This window comes from Halichoerus grypus, chromosome 3, assembly GCF_964656455.1.
Source record: "Halichoerus grypus chromosome 3, mHalGry1.hap1.1, whole genome shotgun sequence".
NCBI classification, from domain to species: domain Eukaryota; kingdom Metazoa; phylum Chordata; class Mammalia; order Carnivora; family Phocidae; genus Halichoerus; species Halichoerus grypus.
Window position 1 is genome coordinate 31,617,301 of NC_135714.1, and position 19,746 is coordinate 31,637,046.

The following is a 19,746-nucleotide window of genomic DNA, read 5'->3' on the forward strand; positions in this document are numbered from 1 at the left end:
CTGCTCTCACTATCTCTCTCCCTCAGTCAAATAAATAAATAAAATCTTTAAAAAAAAAAAAAACAAGCAGCATGGGCCATCCTACCTTTTCTATCCTAAAGTTTAATCTAGAAACTATGCATGAGGGATTTTCTCTCTTCTAAGCACTTTCTAAATCCCAAGAGAATTTCTTGCAGTAACTTCAGTATTTTGTCTGGCCTAGAGCCTAGATAGTCAAATGGAGTGACCAACCATCTTGGATTGCCTGGGTCCATCCTAGTTTTAGCACTGAAAATCCTGCGTTCCAGGAAACACCACAGTCCTGGGCAAACTGGGACAGCTGGTCACCCTAGAGTCCAACAACAAGATTCATAACAGTCATGATGATAATTTATGGAACACGGACTACATATCAGGCACAATGCAAGTGCTTTAGGTGTGTACTCTCACCTCATCCTGCTGGCAACTCTGGAAGCTAATGGTTCTGTGGAAGCAGATGCAGAAGTTCACAGCACAGACTTAAAAAAAAATTCTTAGGGAAGGATTAAGTTTCAGAAAGAGTCTAAATAGTTTTCCATTTAGGGCTTTTCCCAAATAAGGTTCCTCTCCCATGTGGTTTTTGGAGGGGCACAGGTGTTCATATTTGCTTTCCCCAGAAGTAGCAGAGGGAGGAGCCAAGTTTCCTGTTCATCACATTTAATCTCACTCACTCAGCTACAAGTTCTCTTGCAGACATCTTGGACGTGCAGGCTTTGCATAGTAGCATGGGACCATAAAAACAACTGTGCAAACTGAAACTGTGCTGAGCGGTCTTAATAATCAACGAGAAAATTACATTGGTTTGTGATATTTGTTGTTTTTTAAAGATTTTATTTTATTTTTTTGACAGAGAGAGACACAGCAAGAGAGGGAACACAAGCAGGGGGAGTGGGAGAGGGAGAACAGGCTTCCTGCTGAGTGGGGAGCCCGATGCAGGGCTCAATCCCAGGACCCCAGGATCATGACCTGAGCCGAAAGCAGACACTTAACGACTGAGCCCCCCAGACACCCCTGGTTTGTGATATTTAAAAGTTTTTTGTCAAAATGTTAAAAATTCTGTCAACTATAAATGTACAGAGCAATGAAAAGATAGTAGAACTAATATTCATTTAGTAGATGGTAATTTAAAACAGTAGAAACATTGAGAATTGAAGTGTTGTAGTTCTTTGTCAAAAACGTATCAAGAGTAGTGTGATCAGTACTTGTCTTCTCATCACGTAACTCATGATTTTTTTCTATGCCTTAGAAAATTGTCACACTGTAAGTGTGGATCAGTTTCCCACTTTCTCTCCTTTGCACTTTCGATGTTGTAAAAGACACCTGCGAATTCCTTTAGTGTAAGGTATTTTGCCCGGGGTGCTTTCTCTGGGATATCTCCGTCATCACAATCCTGTCCTCATTTATGTCAGTAAGTTCACCTTCACTAGGTTTCTCCATCTGCATGTCCAGAATCTCTCACATTCAGCTATTTCTTCTATTCATGTTCAGTTAGAGTTCACTTCCAACATTATCCCTTTTTGTTTCCTTACTTCGCTTCCTTTTTTGTTGGCCACCTCCTTCTTTTGATTATACATTTTTGGAAAATGTCACAGGAGTTCATCATTGAGAGACAAGGAAGAAACACAACTAAAGGCTTTGCTGTCTGTGTGTAAACTTAACAACAGATGCTTAGTGACCAATCACCAAGAGACTTTAAAAGAAGTGATGTGATTATTCATGATCATACTGTATATGTTATTTATGTAGGGCCTTGTGGAATGAAGGGCTAGCAAACAAGCTTGCAATTTATTTATACCATTTCTCACAGTTAACATATCATAGCATCTGAAATGAAAATGTTTTGTTGAGATCTGGCGCTATTTAACTAAACCGTGGTAAATTGAAATTTGTGCGTGTTAGAACCAGGCAAGGTGAAGACCGGCAGTACTTAAATACTTCACCTCTGCCTAGTCCCCTCTGCTGCTAAGTTCCTCTTTAGAAAGAATCTATTTCTTGTCCCTGTGGATCACTTCACTTCTCTTAAAATTGTGGAATGCAAGTGTGGGGGGCAAGAATCAATATTCTTTTTTTTTTTTTAAGATTTATTTATTTATTTATTTGACAGAGAGAGAGAGATCACAAGCAGGTGGAGTAGCAGGCAGAGGGAGAGGGAGAAGCAGGCTCCCACTGAGCAAGGAACCCAATGCGGGGCTCGATCCCAGGATCCCAGGATCATGACCCGAGCCGAAGGCAGTTGCTTAACCAACTGAGCCACCCAGGCGCCCCAGAACCAATATTCAAATCATGTTTAGACCACCCAACAACCAGATAATGCATTATTTTTAGTCTTTGAAATGGAAATATCAAATAGCATTTGTTGAATGCCTCTATGCCAATAACTGTTAGGTTCTTTAACAAAATTTTCAACAGTCATCACAACAAATATTGGGGTACAAAATATTATGCTCATTTTACAGGTAAAGAAACAACCTCAAAAAGATGAAGTAATTGGACCAAGGTTACAGATGAACTGGCGGGGCCATATTCGAACATGAGCTTGTCTAAATTCATGTCCTTGCTTTTGCTCTTCACTATAATGCTTCCCATTACCCCCTTTATTTCCTATATGAACTGGGCATCTGTAATTCCATACTTTAGTGCTATTTGTGATCCCTGGTATTGTCACCAACATAGCATCTAAATGGCTAATTCTATGGACTAATCCCAGGGTTCTGGAAGACCCTCCATAGGCGTCCCCAGTTATTCCCTAAAGTTCTATTGATAGCTCAGAAGGAAACTGTTAAAACATTTCCAAAAATATCAGAAAAGAAATGACAACAAAAAGCTATTTCTCGGCTTTTCTTTTTGATGGTGACCATAGTTAAAGAGCAGATTCCCCTGATCTGCTTGGGGAGACCCAGTTCAGAACTTCTCTATACATAAATTCAAATAAGAAGTCTGCAAGAATCAGTCTTGAGGAGACAAGATCCAGACACTTCCTAAACTCTGGTTCTTAAACTCAGCTGCACATTGAAATTACTTGGTCATCTTTTTAAACTACTAATGCTGGCACCCCACCAATCCCAAGATTCTGATTTCGTTGCCTCTGGGTGAAGCCTGGGCATTCAGATTTTTAAAAGCTTCCCAAGTGAGTCTAACACATAGCAAGTTTGAGAACCATTGACCTAAGCAATCTAATGAGAAAAGATTGCCACAGATATTAATGGTATTAATTATCAATACTTGGAGTGTGTTTTTACTGGAAGAAGTTACACCTGTGAATGATAAAGGCTAACGTGTGAATCACTTAAGTCAATAGGGAAGATATTTTTTAGTCAGAGATAGGTTGAAAAAGAAAATGGTATGCAATTTACATAAAAGCAAACACAAGATGGGGCACCTGGGTGGCTCAGTCGGTTAGGTATGATGCTTAGTTTTGGCTCAGGTCATGATCTCAGTGAGATCAAGCCCCATGTGGGGCTCTGTGCTGGGCATGGAGCCTGCTTAGGATTCTCTCTCTCCCTCTTTCTCTACCCTCCCCCACCACGTGTGCACACACATGCATGCACTCTCTCTCTCTCTCAAAAGAAAAAAGCAAACACGGGACAATGGTGTGTGCATGTATGTATGTGTGTATAAATGAAAACTGACAAGTGTCCTGAGATTGGGTTGATAGTAAATGGGGACTTAAGCCTTATCTGTAAGAGAATAATTTATTGTATGACTTTGTAGTTAAGAGCAAAGTAGGTTTTAAAATTTATTGGTTTGGAGGTTTCATCTTTCTTTGTTTCCAAAAGAAATGTTTTTATTTCTTTGAGCTACAACCTCCAGGTGGATGCTGCAGTTTCAGTGGGCACAGTCCTCAGACAGTTGAAGATAATGTAGAAAAAAGGAAATAAAGACTAATTTAATTTTATCCCAGACTTTGGCATAGACACAAAAAAAGAAGTCATTCTTTTTCCCAAAAGAAAGGGCACTATTTGTACCTCTAGAGACTGTCTTGTTCTGAATCATTTCCCATCTGTTTTGTGGGAGAGATACAAGCTGACTTTTTCCCCAACTATCATAGAATTTTTTTTTAAATTGAGGCACTATTTGAGTGACTAAATAAAGTGTGGGGAAACCTCTTGAGGTTGCAGAAGTGAGAAAAAAATATGACAAAGGGGCTTTATCATATACACTTACAAATAATAAATTGTAGGGAAATTATCTAAAATGTTTGCACAGGATGGTCAAACCTGGGTTGTTAGTTACTGCCAAGAAAGAGTAGCTTGAAGGCATTATACATTACAGAACTGAAGGTGGCCCAAAAGGGCATAAGAAAAATAATAATGACAAATGTCACTTATTGAGTGGGTATAATATTCTAGTTACCATTCTAAGCACCTTGGCTCAATAATCTTATTTTGTCCTTATAAAGCAATATATTATGATCAGCTTGATTTTACAGATGAAGATGAAATTAAGTAACTCACCCCAGGTCACATGCCTAGTAGGAGGTAGTGTGGTTCCATGTCAGAGCTCTAACAACCGCACAGTGCTACTTCCCAGCAGTCAAGGCAATGTTTCCCCCAGTGGGCACTGCAGAGTACTAGGCACAATGGCAGTAACGATGGCAAAAACAACTGCATGGGCAGATCTACAGAGCAAAACTGGCTTCTTTACTAACAACATGTCTATAATATGTTCCTATGAGTCAAGATTTGGAAAGAGATGGAGGTCACATGATTTGACTTTAGAGTTCCATTTTCACAGATCGTATTGCGGAAGACACTATGGAAAAATGCTAATGAAGGAGACTGAAGAGTTTCCTTATGGAGAAAATGAAATGAACCTTTTGGGGAGAGGTAATGATTGAGGAAATATGGCAGTGATTGAGGTACACTTGCCCCTCAGAGACTCAGATGGGGGAGGCCCAAAGCTGGCTATGGGCAGTGGGAAGCGTTGGAAGGTGAAGATAGTGCAGAAAGGGAACTAGGGAGGAGTTCAAAGCAGCAGCTGTGGTCAATATCAAGGAAGGATATCAGTGGTCAGTAGGTGGCTATAGCTCCACGCAAGGAGTGAAATAAGGACTAAAGCAGATTTGAGTTTCTACAGTAAGGACAAAAGTTGGGGTATGGGTATCAGGAACAAGTTAGAAGTTAACACATAAAAACTGGGCTTGGAGTCAGGACTGATAAGCAGCCAAGATGGCATCTTATTGTGCCACAAAGTAAGGAAATACTGAAAACAAAACAAAGCAAAACAAACAAAAAAAAGAACAAAAAAACCCAACCCTACATTGACGGGGATACATCAAAATGTCATAGAAGCCAAATGAAAGAGCTCCCAATGGGCAAAGCCAGAACACTTTGAGCAACAAAATAAAGAAGTAATGGATTATAACCCAAGGTATAAAATAAATATCTATGATCCATACTGATATAAATAAATGATTGGATAAATAAATAGGGAGAAGAGAGAAATAGCCTCTGCAGAAAAATTCCAAATAAATTATGTGGGTACTCCACTGTCGAGGAAGGAGCACATAAATCCCTACTCCTTAAGTGGAGGTTGAGCATAGAACGTCTTTTCAAAAGGTCGAGTAGGGAAAGGTGGGGGGATAATAACTTCACAGTGATGAAACTGACAAACACTACCTTTGCCAGGTGATCAAGGTCAATATCAACAGTGACAAATCATGTTGATAGTATGTACTCTTGACACAATGTAACAAGAATGGCACTTTACCTCTATGATGTTCCTTTAAAAGCCCATAACCCCAGTCTAATTGTGAAAAAAAAAAAAAAATCAGACATTGGACACATTCTGAAAGAGGGCCATCCTACAAAATAATTAATCTGTTCACCTCAAAACTGTCATCAAAAGTCATCAAAAACAAGGAAAGTCTGAGATACTGTTACAGCTAAGAGGAGCCTAAGCAGACATGACAAGTAAAAGTAATGTGATATCCTCGGTGAGATCCTGCAGCAGGAAAAGGACATAATGCAGAAACCGGAGAATTCCGAATGAACTATGCAGTTTGGTTAATGATAATGTATCAATATTAGTTCATTAATTATAACAAATGTACCATCAGAATGTATGATATTAACTAGGGGAAACTAGGTGAGGGGGTCTATGGGAACTCTGTCCTATCTTCTCAATTTTCCTGTCATATAAAACTGTTCTTAAAAAGTAAAGTTTTGGGCGCCTGGGTGGTTCAATGGGTTAAGCGTCTGCCCTCAGCTCAGGTTATGATCCCAGAGTCCCAGGATCGAGTCCGACATCAGACTCATCGGAGAGTCTGTTTCTCCCTCTACCTCTCCCCTCCGCTTGTGCTCTCACTCTCTCTCAAGCTCTCTCTCACGTTCTCTCTCAAATAAATAAATAAAATCTTAAAAAAAAAAGTAAAGTTTAGTTTTTAAAAAGTCTGAGCTTTCAGTTTCACCCCCTCCCACTGTCTTATGTTTAGGCCTGTTATGTATTGAATTGTTGCCCCTAAAAATTTGTATATTGAAGTCCTAACCTCCAGTACCTAAGACTGTGACCTTCTTTGGAGAGCAGGTCTTTACAGAAGTAATCAAGTTAAAGTGAGGTCATTAGGGTAGGCCCTATTTTAGTGACTAGCGTCCTTATAACTAGAGGAAATTTGGACACAGAGATATGCAGAGAGGGAAGAGACACAGCATGAAGGTGACCATCTACCAGCCAAGGAGAGAAGCCTAGAACAGATCCCTCCCTCACAGCCTGCGGAAGGAACCAACCCCACCTTGATCTCAAGACTTCTGGCCTCCAGAGCTATGAGACACTACATTTCTGTTGTTTAAGCCACCCAGCTGGTGGCATTGTGCTGTAACGGCCCCAGCAAACCAATACAGGCCTGAAGAGAAGGACTTAAACTGCATTTGCCCAGAGAAGAGGAAATAGAGGCTGATGCTGAAGGAGCTCAGTTGGAAGGGTGTCTTAGTCTCACACGGTCTGGCTTATAATCAACCAACATTCATTTCTCAGTTCTGGAGGCTGAAGTCCAAGATCAGGGTACCAGCAAGGTCAGGTGAAGGCTCCCTTCTGGGCTGCAGACCGCCAACTTCTCAGTGTCTGTTCACGTGGTGGAAGGGGCAAGGGAGTTCTGTGGGGTGTCGTTGATAAGAACACTAATCCCATTCGTGAGGGCTCCCCCCTCATGACCTCCCAAAGGCCCTACCTCCTGATACCATCACACTGGGCACTACAATTTCAACATATGAATTTGAGGGGCAAACAGACATTCAAACCATAGCAAAGGAGCAAAGACCAAAACCCTAGAGGTTTATTTCCCAGTATTATAAAAGGTGATGGATGTTTGGAGTTTTCTTGAAATTTCTGCCCCCCTTGAATGCAGCATCCAGACACTGAGACGCTATAATGGTTGGACCCTACATGCCGCAGCCTCAAACCCTAGAAGAATTCCTGGGACAAAGCTTGCAGATAACGAAGAGGGCCGCTATGAAGTGGGACCACCTGGTGCTCAGTGCCCCAAAGACAGCTGAAGATCAGCGGCAAGAAGGACAATGGCCTCCTTCCTCATTTTTGAAGTACTGTGTAAGCCCCCAGGATCATTTTATAAACTTAGAGAAGGGGACGGTCTCCCAAAATATGCTTCTGATAAAACTTTTCAACCCTTGAAAGAAAAGGCTCAGATTAACAATTTGATTTAAAATGTGACATTTTTGATTCAGTGGTTGGGGGGAAAGTCAAAACCATTAAAAATTGCTAAGAAAATCAAAATCACCTACAACCCCACCATCCTGTACCCTTCTAGTTATCCTACATATCTCCAGAACACAGGCTGGTTCTTGCAGACAATTTTACACTGGACAGAATGCTGGCACCTGCTTTTGGGCTATGGCATGCTTTCTCTAGGTCCTTTGTGCTAGTACATTCATGGAGAATCCAGAACCAAGACTTGGATCAAGGGTTCTTTGCCTGAGGCTTCAGCTGGGACTTGGGTCCCACCAGCCAGGTACAGGCCATTTCTCACATCTTCTCTTTCATCTGTGCCAGAGTTCATATCCACTCTTGTAGAGAAAATGCAGAGAAGCAACCAAGAGTACCCTGAAGCCAGGTGGAATTCTAAAATATGACCCCATCTGGCTTTTCCTGTCCCTCAAGATCACTGGATCATGGCAGATCCCAGGTTCATCTTATCCCAGACTCCAGCAATGTTCTCCATCTTCTGAAAGCATAGGTGCATGGCACCCATGCCTCATCATTTTTCCCATCTGTCAGCACATACTTGTTCTCACCATTGGAAGTCAAGGCTGAAAAATCTGATTCGGTTACACCTGGCTTACTAGCGCTATTTACTGGTGTGCACAGCAGATTTGATTTATGATAAGTATGTTGAAAACGTCAATTTGGTGCTTTGAAGTGTGGTGGGGGTAAGGGGACAGCTGCTGCATTGTGTTTTGGAGAAAAGGGAAGAACTTTTGTCTGTTTGTCACATGAGAAAATTAAATTCACAGTTTGGTTGCAAAGGAACCATAAAATCGAGCCAGATAAAAGTCACACAAGGAGACATTTGGAAGAACCTAAGCCTTTTGCTTTTCCAGGAGCACCTTGATTTGGAGTTTTTGGAAATGAACCAAGTATTTCCAAGGAAGTAAAAGTGAGCCTTCCTTGTTGACCTTCCCTCTCCCCTCCTACCCTCTTCCTCTTTTCTCCCTTCTTCCTTCCCCATTTCTTTTTTCACCAGCCCTTCAGCTGCCATTTGTACGACTGGAGGAAAGCGGGGCAAACTAAATCAGTGCTCCTCTCCACCCCTTATAAAACTAAGGGAAAAAAATCCTTTCAAAAAAGGTTTCAAAGGAACGTATGCATTTCCAGACCGCTGTTTCAACAAGGGCTCTCATTTCTGATAAAGGCAGAGCTTTCTGAGATCGTGGGCCGGCCCAAGTAAGGAGATTTAAAAACCCTGACAACCACTAGTCTTGTTTCATGTCATGATTGCACCATTGGTTACCCTGATGTTGAATCAGCATTCTGCAGACCACATAAAGTTCAGGTCTATCTTCGCAAAGTGAAAGTGCTGAATTATATTGAAACTGTAGAAAAAAATAAACCAACCTTGCCTCAAGTCTCTAAGTATCAGCTCTGAAAGTTTTGTTTTTATCTGGAATTACAGTAAACTCATTTCAGAATGGTTGAGGAATGTGGTCTTCTGAGTAATGTACTCTTCTACTTAATTGCAAGTTACTGCATTTACTATCAGGCCCTTCTTCCTTTCCCTGGTCTTTGCCTAGCCTGTGCTAGATCTCCTATAGGCTTTATCCACTTGCAGGCCCAGACATGCCTCAGTTTCTGGTTGGGACAAGAGGTGAGTGGCCCCAAATACACCACAGTAGGTAGGACCTCATAATTCAGTCATAAAGTTAACCAATCATCCATACCCTGGGACTCCTGGAGCCCCTGGGAGTGCTATTGCCCATCCTTCGTTGGGGAGGAGGGTCAGGCAGATCTGTGTTCAGAGTCTACCTTGGCCTCGGCAGCACCAGCTACAATGCTATGGTCCACACTCTACTGTCAGCCACAGTGTCCACAGTGTAGCTGACTCCCAATTGTTGGATTATTCTCACCGGTGCCAATGGGTACCAAAGCTGGTCTAGACTTGGCCTGAGTACACACTGTCCTTTGACCGCTATGCCTTGAGCCACTTGGCCTCCTTCCCCAGCCTGGCTTCCGCAGCCAGGGTAGCACCCCAGATCACTGCCTGTGTCCGGAGCAGCCTCATGTCTTGTCTCACCTCCCTGCCAACCACCACCCCTTGCCCCAGGCTGAGCTTCCTCTCCATGCCCAGACCTGCTCCTATATATCACATGCCCTCCATGGATGTTTAACTTTCAAAGAATGAAAAACACACAGATGACTTAGATATGTTGAGTCTAATCATCTTCTTGATTGTTTCAAAGGCACTTCACGAACTTGTCAGGCTTTAGACTCAGCTTCCTGAGTACCAGGGCTTTTGGAGGATGGAAGATCCAAGAGTAAAGATCTAAATGGTCCTGATCCCAAGACACTCTTGAAAATTAGGTGACTTCTAGCAAATTGCTTAACTTCTTTTCTTATCCAAAAAGAAGACAATTATACTTACCTCATGAGTTTTCTGTGGGGGCTAAAGATTATGTATATAAAAAGACTTGATTAATTAAAGAATTCCTAATATCAGCTTGACATTTCCATTCCTGTAAAAGCAGGAATTTGGGCTTATTTAGCTGTTTACATCCTGGTGGGAGGCAAAAAAATTTACCTAATTGTTGTTGCATTATAATGTTCTGTTTGCTGTCTGGCTCCCTCAATAGACTATTAACTTCTTGAGGCCAACTGTTGTGTCTGGTTCTCTACATACCTGTGCCAGCACCAGCAGCATAGTACCTGCCACATGAACGTTGAGTACATGACTTCATCAGCTGCGTCATTCTCATAGCCAAGCCTGGGGATCATGTCTCTACTGTATACTCCTGGGTATCTCTGAGGCAGGAATTGTGCCAACCTGGCAGGAGCTACAGTAAAGGGGGAGAACTGTTCTTCTCCCCTACTTCCTACTGCCAATACTCTTAAGACAGGGTGAGAATAATCTGGCAGATGTGAGTAAGGCAACAAAACCCAATGAGCCTTCCTGATGCCTCCTGTTGCTATTCCCTACAGTTATGCTGTGAGTTGGGCCAACGGGGCCTTGGCCAAGTAGCAAGGCCAGCTGAGTAGCAAAGAGACTCCTTTTTCCCACCAGCCCAACCTCTACCATTTGGCCCTCTTTCTTCAAGGCACTGTGTTTCCAGGAGGCCCAGTAAGTAGAGTATTGCTTTCTAAAAGACAGCAGGTTGATGAGGTCTTCATTCTTTCCTTCATTGGTTCATTCAGTCATTCATTCTACAAACATTGATTGAACACCTACTATGTTGGTTGTTCTAGATATTGAAGAGGCAACATCCAGACCCTCAAAGAACTCTGGGACTCCTGAAGGAAACAAACAAGGAAATAGGCAATAATGATACAGTGGTATGAGAGATAGAACAGAAGGAAGCAGGGGGCTGTGAGCACACATGAGTGCCTGTGGACAGGACTCTGTAGAATGTGGATGGAGGCTGAAGCTCAAGAGAGCTTTGGGCGGGAGGGGATTTAACTTCTTGAAGGGTGAGTAAGCATTAGGCAGGTAAATCAAGAAAGTGTGGACGGTGAAGGGAGAGTTATTCAGTAGGACACAAGGACAAAGACAACAGCATGTGCAAGAAAGAATAGAGGGTCAAGAAGTAGCAAACGGGGTTCTGGTAAGGATGAACCCAGTAGATGGATCAGGGTATCAGTTCCAAACTCCCGGGGACAGGGAAATGAATGTCCTTGGGTGCAGACTCAGGGTACTGGAAAGGTAGGTGGGAGGTGATATGAAGCCTTTATCCACTTCTGGCTTTACACACAAGGAAGTCAAGATCTGGAGACAGGAAATCATTAAGGTTATACAGCAAGTGATTGGCATAATGGGACCTGGAGCTGGTCCTCTGGGCCTAAAGGAGTGAGAAGAAATCAGCTTCTCAAAATGGTATATTGCTCCAGGCCCCACTCTGTTGGAACCCACATTCCCACCCCCCACCCCCAAAGAGCTGCCTTCTCCTCAGTTGGTCAAAGATACCGATGATAGCCATTGGCCACTAGAGGTGGTAATGACAGTTCAGAGGATCTTTAATAAAAGAACTAGAGGACTCCCCAGCTGTCCTCACAAAGCTTACCAGAGGTCCTTTGTAGGCCTTAAAAGCTCAAAGCCCAGACACAGTCTCTTGAATGGCATCCTTGAATTTATGATGCGATGTCACACCCTGCATCTTTTTTCTTTGAGAGCCATTCTCTTCTAGTACTGCTTTTACTACTCAAATATTCCTGCTGATGTTCATGCACCCTAAAGAAGTAGAAATTTAGGTAGCATCCACTCTTTGCAGAATTTTTCTTGCTCCTTTGTTTTTCCTTTTTAAGAAGTTATATCCATCTTTCCAATTATAATGAATCAGGCACAAGACAAAGTAAATCATTCTGGACTTTTTTTTTTAATTCATAAACAGTGTAGTTGAATAAAAAGTAATTTTAAATGAAAATACATGTCACACAACAGAGTGCATATTTTTCAGGCCTTGTTTCTCTTTCCTGATAGAAACAAACAATATGTGAAAAATAGCAAAATAGATCATAAAGATGTCTGCATTATACATTGCAATTCCTTCCTAAAATCCTTTTTCTTTTTTGAAATTAGGACTGCAGAAGCCTTAATTTCCTTGGTTCAACAAGTTGTGAAGATTAATGTATATTCATTAATTCATTTATTCATCCACATGGGATCAACTTCACAATTTGTGAAATGTGCAAAATGGAAATGTGGTGCCCCTTGTCCAAAGTTTTTAAGAATTTTCAAAACAACATATACAAATCATTAAACCAAACATTAAACTCACCTTTTTTTTTTTAAGATTATTCATTTATTTGAGAGAGAGAGAGCATGAGAGTGGGGTGAGGGGCAGAGGGAGAAGCAGACTCCCCCTGAGCAGGGAGCCCAATTTGGGACTCGATCCCAAGACTCCGGGATCATGACCTGAGCTGAAGGCAGATATTAACTGACTGAGCCACCCAGGCACCCTAAACTCACCTTTCTGAACATGAGGCCCTGTGCAACTACACAGGCTGCAAGCCCATGAAGCCCACCCTGCATCCACCATGTTATGGGCCAGGCCCTGGGCTACAATGATGAGCCAGAGAGATGAGGTCTGTGCCCTCCCTCTGGAGTTTACAAATGAAAGGAGTAAAGGGAAGGGAAGTTTGGAGAGGACTAAGAAAAGGGAAGTAGTGGATCATCTAGGAGTTCCCTCATCTAAGGCCAATGAAGAACTCCCTAAGGAAATGACATGTAGGTTAAGGATGGATGAATGACTTAGGTTCAGCCAGTCCAAGAGTAGAAGGGAAAGTGCTTTCAGCCAAAAGAAGAGTATAAACAAAAGACTGGAGAACATACTGCAAAGTGTGACATGCTTGAGGAGTGTACATGGCTGTAGCAAAGAGAACATGGTGGCGTGTGGCTGAGGGCAAGATAGAGACAGATGAGGGCCAGCCCTGAAGGGAGTTTGGATTTTATCTGAAAGGCAGTGAGAAGGTCTTATGGGTGTCTTAGGCTGCTCTTAGCTCCACAGTGGGCCAGGAAAGGAAAGAAATCAATGATGTTGTCGTTGGAAGAAAGACAGGCCCTCCTTCCTCGTTCCTGATGAAGAGTAAGCGGAAAACAGGAAGTTAGCCTGCAGAGTTGCATTAGCAGGAAGTCCTAGTTTGACAAGTCGTTCAGCCTTTGCTCCAGACCACGATCTTACTACCTTGGAGCTGGTGCTTCTCCACAGCCTGATCAGCAGATCGGAAGAATAGGGGAGGCAGATCCTTCCTCTTCTACCACCAGAGTTCTGTCAGTGGAAAATGTGTTCCAAGCCTTCTGGTTTGTCCCTTAGCAAAAGTGGTAGGGTGGTAACCAGTGCTTTCTATGAAGGCTTCCTAGACTGCTTGGCACCCATTGTGCCTACTGGCAGTTACATGTTTCCTGGTTTGCCTTCTCTACCAGACTATGAGCTGCTTGAGAGCAAGAAATATGTCTTATTCATCTCTGTATTCCAGTTCTTCACAAGCTAGGCAATAAACGTATTGATAAATTGAATTAAATTACACTAAGTATAATGATACCCAGGGTATTTTATGCATTCAGTTATTTTAGGGAGACTGTATTAAACTTATACAAATTTTATAAGAAACAAATTTTTGGGTTCTGAGCCACTGCTTTAAAATACACCTTTGGAACCTGGTATTTTTTCTAATTTGGGGACTGTCCAGAAATGACCAAAGCACGTGTCCACTTGATTATAAGCTTCTTGGCAGACAGGACTATATGTTTTCAACTATGACCTCCCACAGGGCATGGCATTTAATAAGTGGCTCGTTTTTCAATGAATGTGTAGATCACACACATACACACACAGATACACACCAACTCATGCATGTATTTTGCACCATTAGAGGGTTTTACAGGTACAGATTCGGGTAGTTTGTTTTGTTTAAATTACAATAAAAGTATAAACAGGAAAGCACACCAGAGTCTACAGGAGACATATCAAAGGCATGTGAATGAGTAGTTATTATGCATCAAAAAGTCATAAAGGTGGATGATAATATCAACTATTTAGTGGAAGAATTTCTCCATGTGATGTTTAACAGAAAAATATATAAGGAGGGAAATGGGATTAAATGTTACATATCTTCAAACTCTAAAAAGAAGCGTGAAATGATTTAGATAAAATGCTACAACTGTAAAATCAATTCAGACAGGAAATGTTCAAGAATAAGTGATTTTCAAGAAGGATGATTTTACGATCTGACATAGAAATAGTTGAACAAAGGGAAGAATTGCCCTACTCTGGAGTGTTACTAAGGAGCCAATGGGAGTGTGTTTGGTGAACCACTTGTAACTAGACAGCCAGCCGGAAAAAGAGGGGGTGGAGTCTCCAAGGAACCAGACAGAACTGGGATTTTCTCAGCTGTGTTTGCAGTTTCACTTAGGTTCCGTTCAAAGTCATCTCTAACATTTAATAAAAACAGATGCAATTTTTCTTATAGCTCTTTAGTGTCTAGAATACAAATCCCTCATCTTGTCACTGACCCGCTCCTCTGTCCTCAGGTATCCCTTCTGCTTCTCCTCCTTTGTCCCTGGGATCCACGGTTATCATCAGACTCTGCTAAACTCCCCCCACCACTTGGTAACTTGTCCTGTCTCTCCATTCCTACAGCCTCCAGAAGCCTGGCCCAATGGGCCCCTTAAACACCTGCCCTCCCCCGGAAGACAAGCGCAACCATTCCTCTGAGCTGGAAGAGACCTTGGAGTTTATCTGACAAAAGAGAGACTTGCAGTGACTTCCATGATATCACAGAGCTGTTTCAGTCACAAAGCCAACTTAAGAACCTCACTCTTCCATATCCTGATGCCACCTCTTCAACTTCTCTGTGTCTAGTCCAGGAGCAGCAGGTACAATTGGCTTCCCAAAGAGAGTTTTCATGAATCTCTTGCATTAGTAATTGAACTCTAGACCACTCTAAAAGGTAACTTTCAAATCCACCTGGTGCATTTATTTCCCTGATTGAAATCATTTTAATGCTTCCTTGTCTTGACCAATCTTTACCCATGCATGTATATGATTTTTCTGTTGGTATGATCAGTGCATATGCTTCTCATGCCACTTTTGTTTCACTTCCACAGTCATGGGTGAACACTTTTCCAGCATTCTAGAGCAGCACTGCCCAATAGAACCTTCTATGATAATGAAAATGTTCAAAACCTGCATTTTGATGGTAGCCACTAGGCACATGTGCCTCTTCAGCCCTTGCTGTGGGGCTAGAGTAACTGAGGAACTGAATTTTCTTGTTTAATTTTAATCCATTTAAATGCAAATGTAGACATCCACTTGAGGCTAGTGACTCAAAGATTGGCCATCACAATTCTAGAGTCATCATGCCTGTTTCTTACAATGGATACATAGTATTTCATTGCATTGATATCTTGGTTTATTTTATGGTTTCCCTGTCCTTGGACATTTAAAATGCTTTTCATTTTTGCTATTATAGCAGATGTAGTATTATGTACAGTTATACGTACACTGCCATAAAAAATCGTTGCTCATATGGCATTTTTCTTCTTTTGATATATTTGTTTAATTTAACTTTCTGCAAATGAAATTATATCTACCTCTGCAAATGAAATTACAAGAGTCTTTTGACTGAGATATCCTTCAAAATCTCAAAGGAGCCCCCAGCTGCCTCCCCTCCTCCTATTATATACCTTTGGGAGCAAGAAACTCTGTCCAGGATCTGGGCCTTCCATTCCTAAATCCTGAGTAAGAGGTCTCACTCTCATCCTTTTTTTTTTTTTTTCTGCTTCCCCAGCATCCCCCACTCATGTTTTGGGGCTCCTTTCCCCCAAGCTAGCTTTATTCTCTTTTATTGTTCTTAGGAACAAAGATGCAGGTCATTTTGATTTAAGGGATTTGCTGCTAATCCAGGCGGGCAAAATGGAAAGCCCAGGGATGTTCCAAAATTTCAGAGTCTGGGACATAACCCACAGCTCCAGTCCCAATTCCCCACTCCTGGCCAGGGAAGTAGAGGGGCTGCAAATGCAGTGTTTGAAGCGAGAGAGATCCGGTGACATTAGTGTCCCTGAGCAACCTTAGCTCGCTGTGGCACTTGCCATCTTTGCCTAGATCCTAGCCTCACATAACACAGGCAAGAAATGCTGCACAGAGAATATCAACTCAACCCCATCCATTAGAGAAAAAGAACAGACCACTTTCCAGATCACTTTGATGGTGAAAGCTGCCAAACCTGAGCACTTTCACTCAGATTTTCAGGTTGAACAATGTCAAGAATGAAGTCAACACTAAAGAAACATGTAATGGAACCCCACAATCATAAGGCACTAGGAAGAAAACAACTCAGGTAACACTCCACCAGAAAAGGAAGGACGGAAAACAATGATATTCATCACTAGATCATACAAGATAATTAAGTTAAAGAGATATTTTAAAACTGTGAATAAGCACAGGCATGGTAGAAAAAACATTCAGCAGACAGCAAGAACACAAGGCAGTTGTCCTTAGAACCAAGGACAGTTTGCTACAGTTTTTGGTTCATAGGTGGGTTGATCATCGCAAAGGTCAGGATTATTTCATGATTGTTCAAGATCTTCGTGCCTGTTGCCTCAGACAACTATCATATAAGGAACCAGACTGAGTTAGCCTATGGGGAGCGGAACTTATGGAATGAAAACCCTGATCAGGTAGAACCTAAAGTCCACCTACCTCTGGAATTTTCAGTTGCATTATGTCCTTTTTCTCTGTCACTGGAGTTTACAGCCTTGTGGCATTCCTATTAGGAGGCTCCTGGATAAGGAGCTGTGCCAAAGAAATCCGGTCTTGCATAGATAAACATTTGGAGGAAATTCCCTCTTTAATAATGCATGGAAATAAAACATTAATGCAGGAATAACAATATACTGGGAACAAAAAGGGAGGGTATTGTAGTCTGCCAATTGATCAAGTCATTTGAACTTTGCTGGGTGTCATCTTCCTTTTTTTTAGAAAATAAGTGTATTGGGAACGATAAGTGGTTTTTAAACTTAATTTTGACTAAACCTGTAGCCTTAAACTTCATTTGACAACTTGGATTAGTTGTAATCAGGAATCCAGAGAAGGGCTCAGGGAAAAGTGGAGGTGTCCTGGTTAAACCAGGATGGGCCTGGGGCCCATCTACTCCACTTCCCTACATCCCTCTAGGAGCACCCCCAGGGAAGTCCTGGTGACTCAATCTGGGAATCCTCGGACTAGAAGATCCCTGAGTTCCCTTAAAGCTTAGAAATCAGGAATAGTGTGCTGGATACAGACATCCATTCTTCAACTTGTTCTCAGTCTTCCAGCCCTTATGTGCCCCCATTCCCTTAGCTTTTAATATGTATTAATACATGCCTCAAAAAAGCAAGTTAAATAATATTTAACTCTAAAAGCCTTCATTTTCCTTAGATGTCAGAACATGTCAAATCAAACACTTGTCTCCAAAAGAATATTTGAAACATTAAATATAGCTCCTGATAACTAAAATACAGTGTTTTGAGGTTTTGATACAGGGTGTCTTAGTCCTTTTGGGCATCTATGATGAAATATCATAGACCAAGTGGCTTAGAAACAATAGAAATTTATTTCTTACAGTTCTGGAGGCTGGGATGTCCAAGATTCAGTATCTGGTGAGGCAAAGCTTCCTAGTTCATAGATGACTTTCTTTTCACTGTGTTCTCACTTGGGGAAAAGGGCAAAAGAACTTTCTAGGGCCTTTTTTATAAGGATGTTAAACCCATTCACTTCCCAAAGGCCCCAACCTCTAATAACATCATCTTGGGGGTTAGGATTTCAGTACATGAGTCTAGGGGACACAAACACTCAGACCATAGCACACAGCAAGAATCCCATATCATTTGGGATCTTTGAGACAACTGGTCCTGATCCCATAAAGGTAGTCCACAATGTAGTCAGTCAGGGATCCAAGCACTTTCCAGCTCTGTTCCACATTCCTAGGGCAGTCCTTTTTCCTCCCTGAATGTGTTGTCTTCTCATGGCAAGATGGCTACCGCTTCTCTGGGCCCCATCTTCACATTCCAGACAGGAAGAAAGAAGAACAAAGGGCCAAAAAACATTTTCTGTTTTAGAAAGACTCTGCCTTGTAGATTGGGAATGGCATGCTCCCCAGGAACTTCCACCTACATTTCAGTATCCAAAACCCAAAATGTCATGTGACCACCTCTCACTGGAAGGTGGTCGGGGAGAAGGACGGTGGAAGGGGGTTGGTCAGCTGACTAGTAGAGTGAGCCACAGAGCTGATATACCTGAGGCAGAAGAGGGAATTTCAGCTTCTAGGAAGCCTCTGCCCTTCATCAAAGGAACTGGAGGATGTGAAGCAAAGAGCTGGGGAGATAGGAAACAGTTCCTCTGTGGATTGGGGAGGTTCCCCTGTGGTTCTAGATTGATTTCTGTGGGGGCAGAGACAGATGAGAGAACCTTCTTATTCATCCCTGACATCTCCTTCATGGGAGACATACTCCTTGCTATAACATCAGCCTTCCTGTAGGAGGTAGAGCAAGTCTCTCCCAGTCCGGTCTATCAGCTGGTTCCTTTGACTCACAGTATAGGGGCAGGCCCTGTGTTGACCACCTGGTCCTTAGTGTTGCCTGAGACTAGCAGTGAAGACTGCCCAACTGAAGGGTTCAGTATTAGGCAGTGAAAAGAGGTGTTATTTATTGAATCTCCTCTCTGCATGTCTAACCAGTGCCTAGAATAGAGTGAGGGCTTAATAAATACTTTGTCAAATGGAAAAAAAAATGCTCCATCATTCCTTCAGGACTTCCGTGCTTATGTACATGTATATTCTCAGCGATGACTATCAAAGCAATGGCATGCATGTAAAACATTTCACAAGTAAACAAGAGCATAGAATTATAAAACTATTAGAGTTACTAATGAGATTCCCAGAATAGTACCTGGAATTTTTTATTGTAGGAGTGAATGTTCACGGTTGTACACATTCCAGCTTAGATTTTGGCAGCACAGTATAAAGGAGAGAATCAGAAGCTAGGAAACTTGTTCTCTCATGGCTTCTAGTCAATAGTTCAGAAGAAGATAATTACCAAGACAGCATAAAAACATGCCTGTTAGAATATTCCTTGATAGCAAAACCCTCTTCTAATGTTAGTATTAAAGGCAGGACTGACTCTGTGTGGCAGATAAATGATAATGCTGAGCTTCTGCTTTATTTATGTTAGATTCAGGGGTCTAGTTTGTTTTGTGAAATGACTGAATGTAAAATAATAAGCAACATTTTAGTGATGTTCTTCTGAGTTGATTTTTTAAAACAATGATATGACTATTACTGAATGTAAAAATATAAGACTCTTCTATTCACAAAAATTATGGAAAAGCAGCTAAAAATAAGACATGAGTAGGCACTGTTATTGAACCACTTCCCGTATTTATTTTCCCCTGTTCCTGAGTTTCAGCTGAGCATACTGCTGCCCAGAATGAAGACTACCTATCCTAGCCTTCTTTGAAGCTTGATGTGACCTTGTGACTAGCTTCAAACCAAAGGCATAAAATAAAACTGGTATGTGAATTCCTACTTCCTAGAATG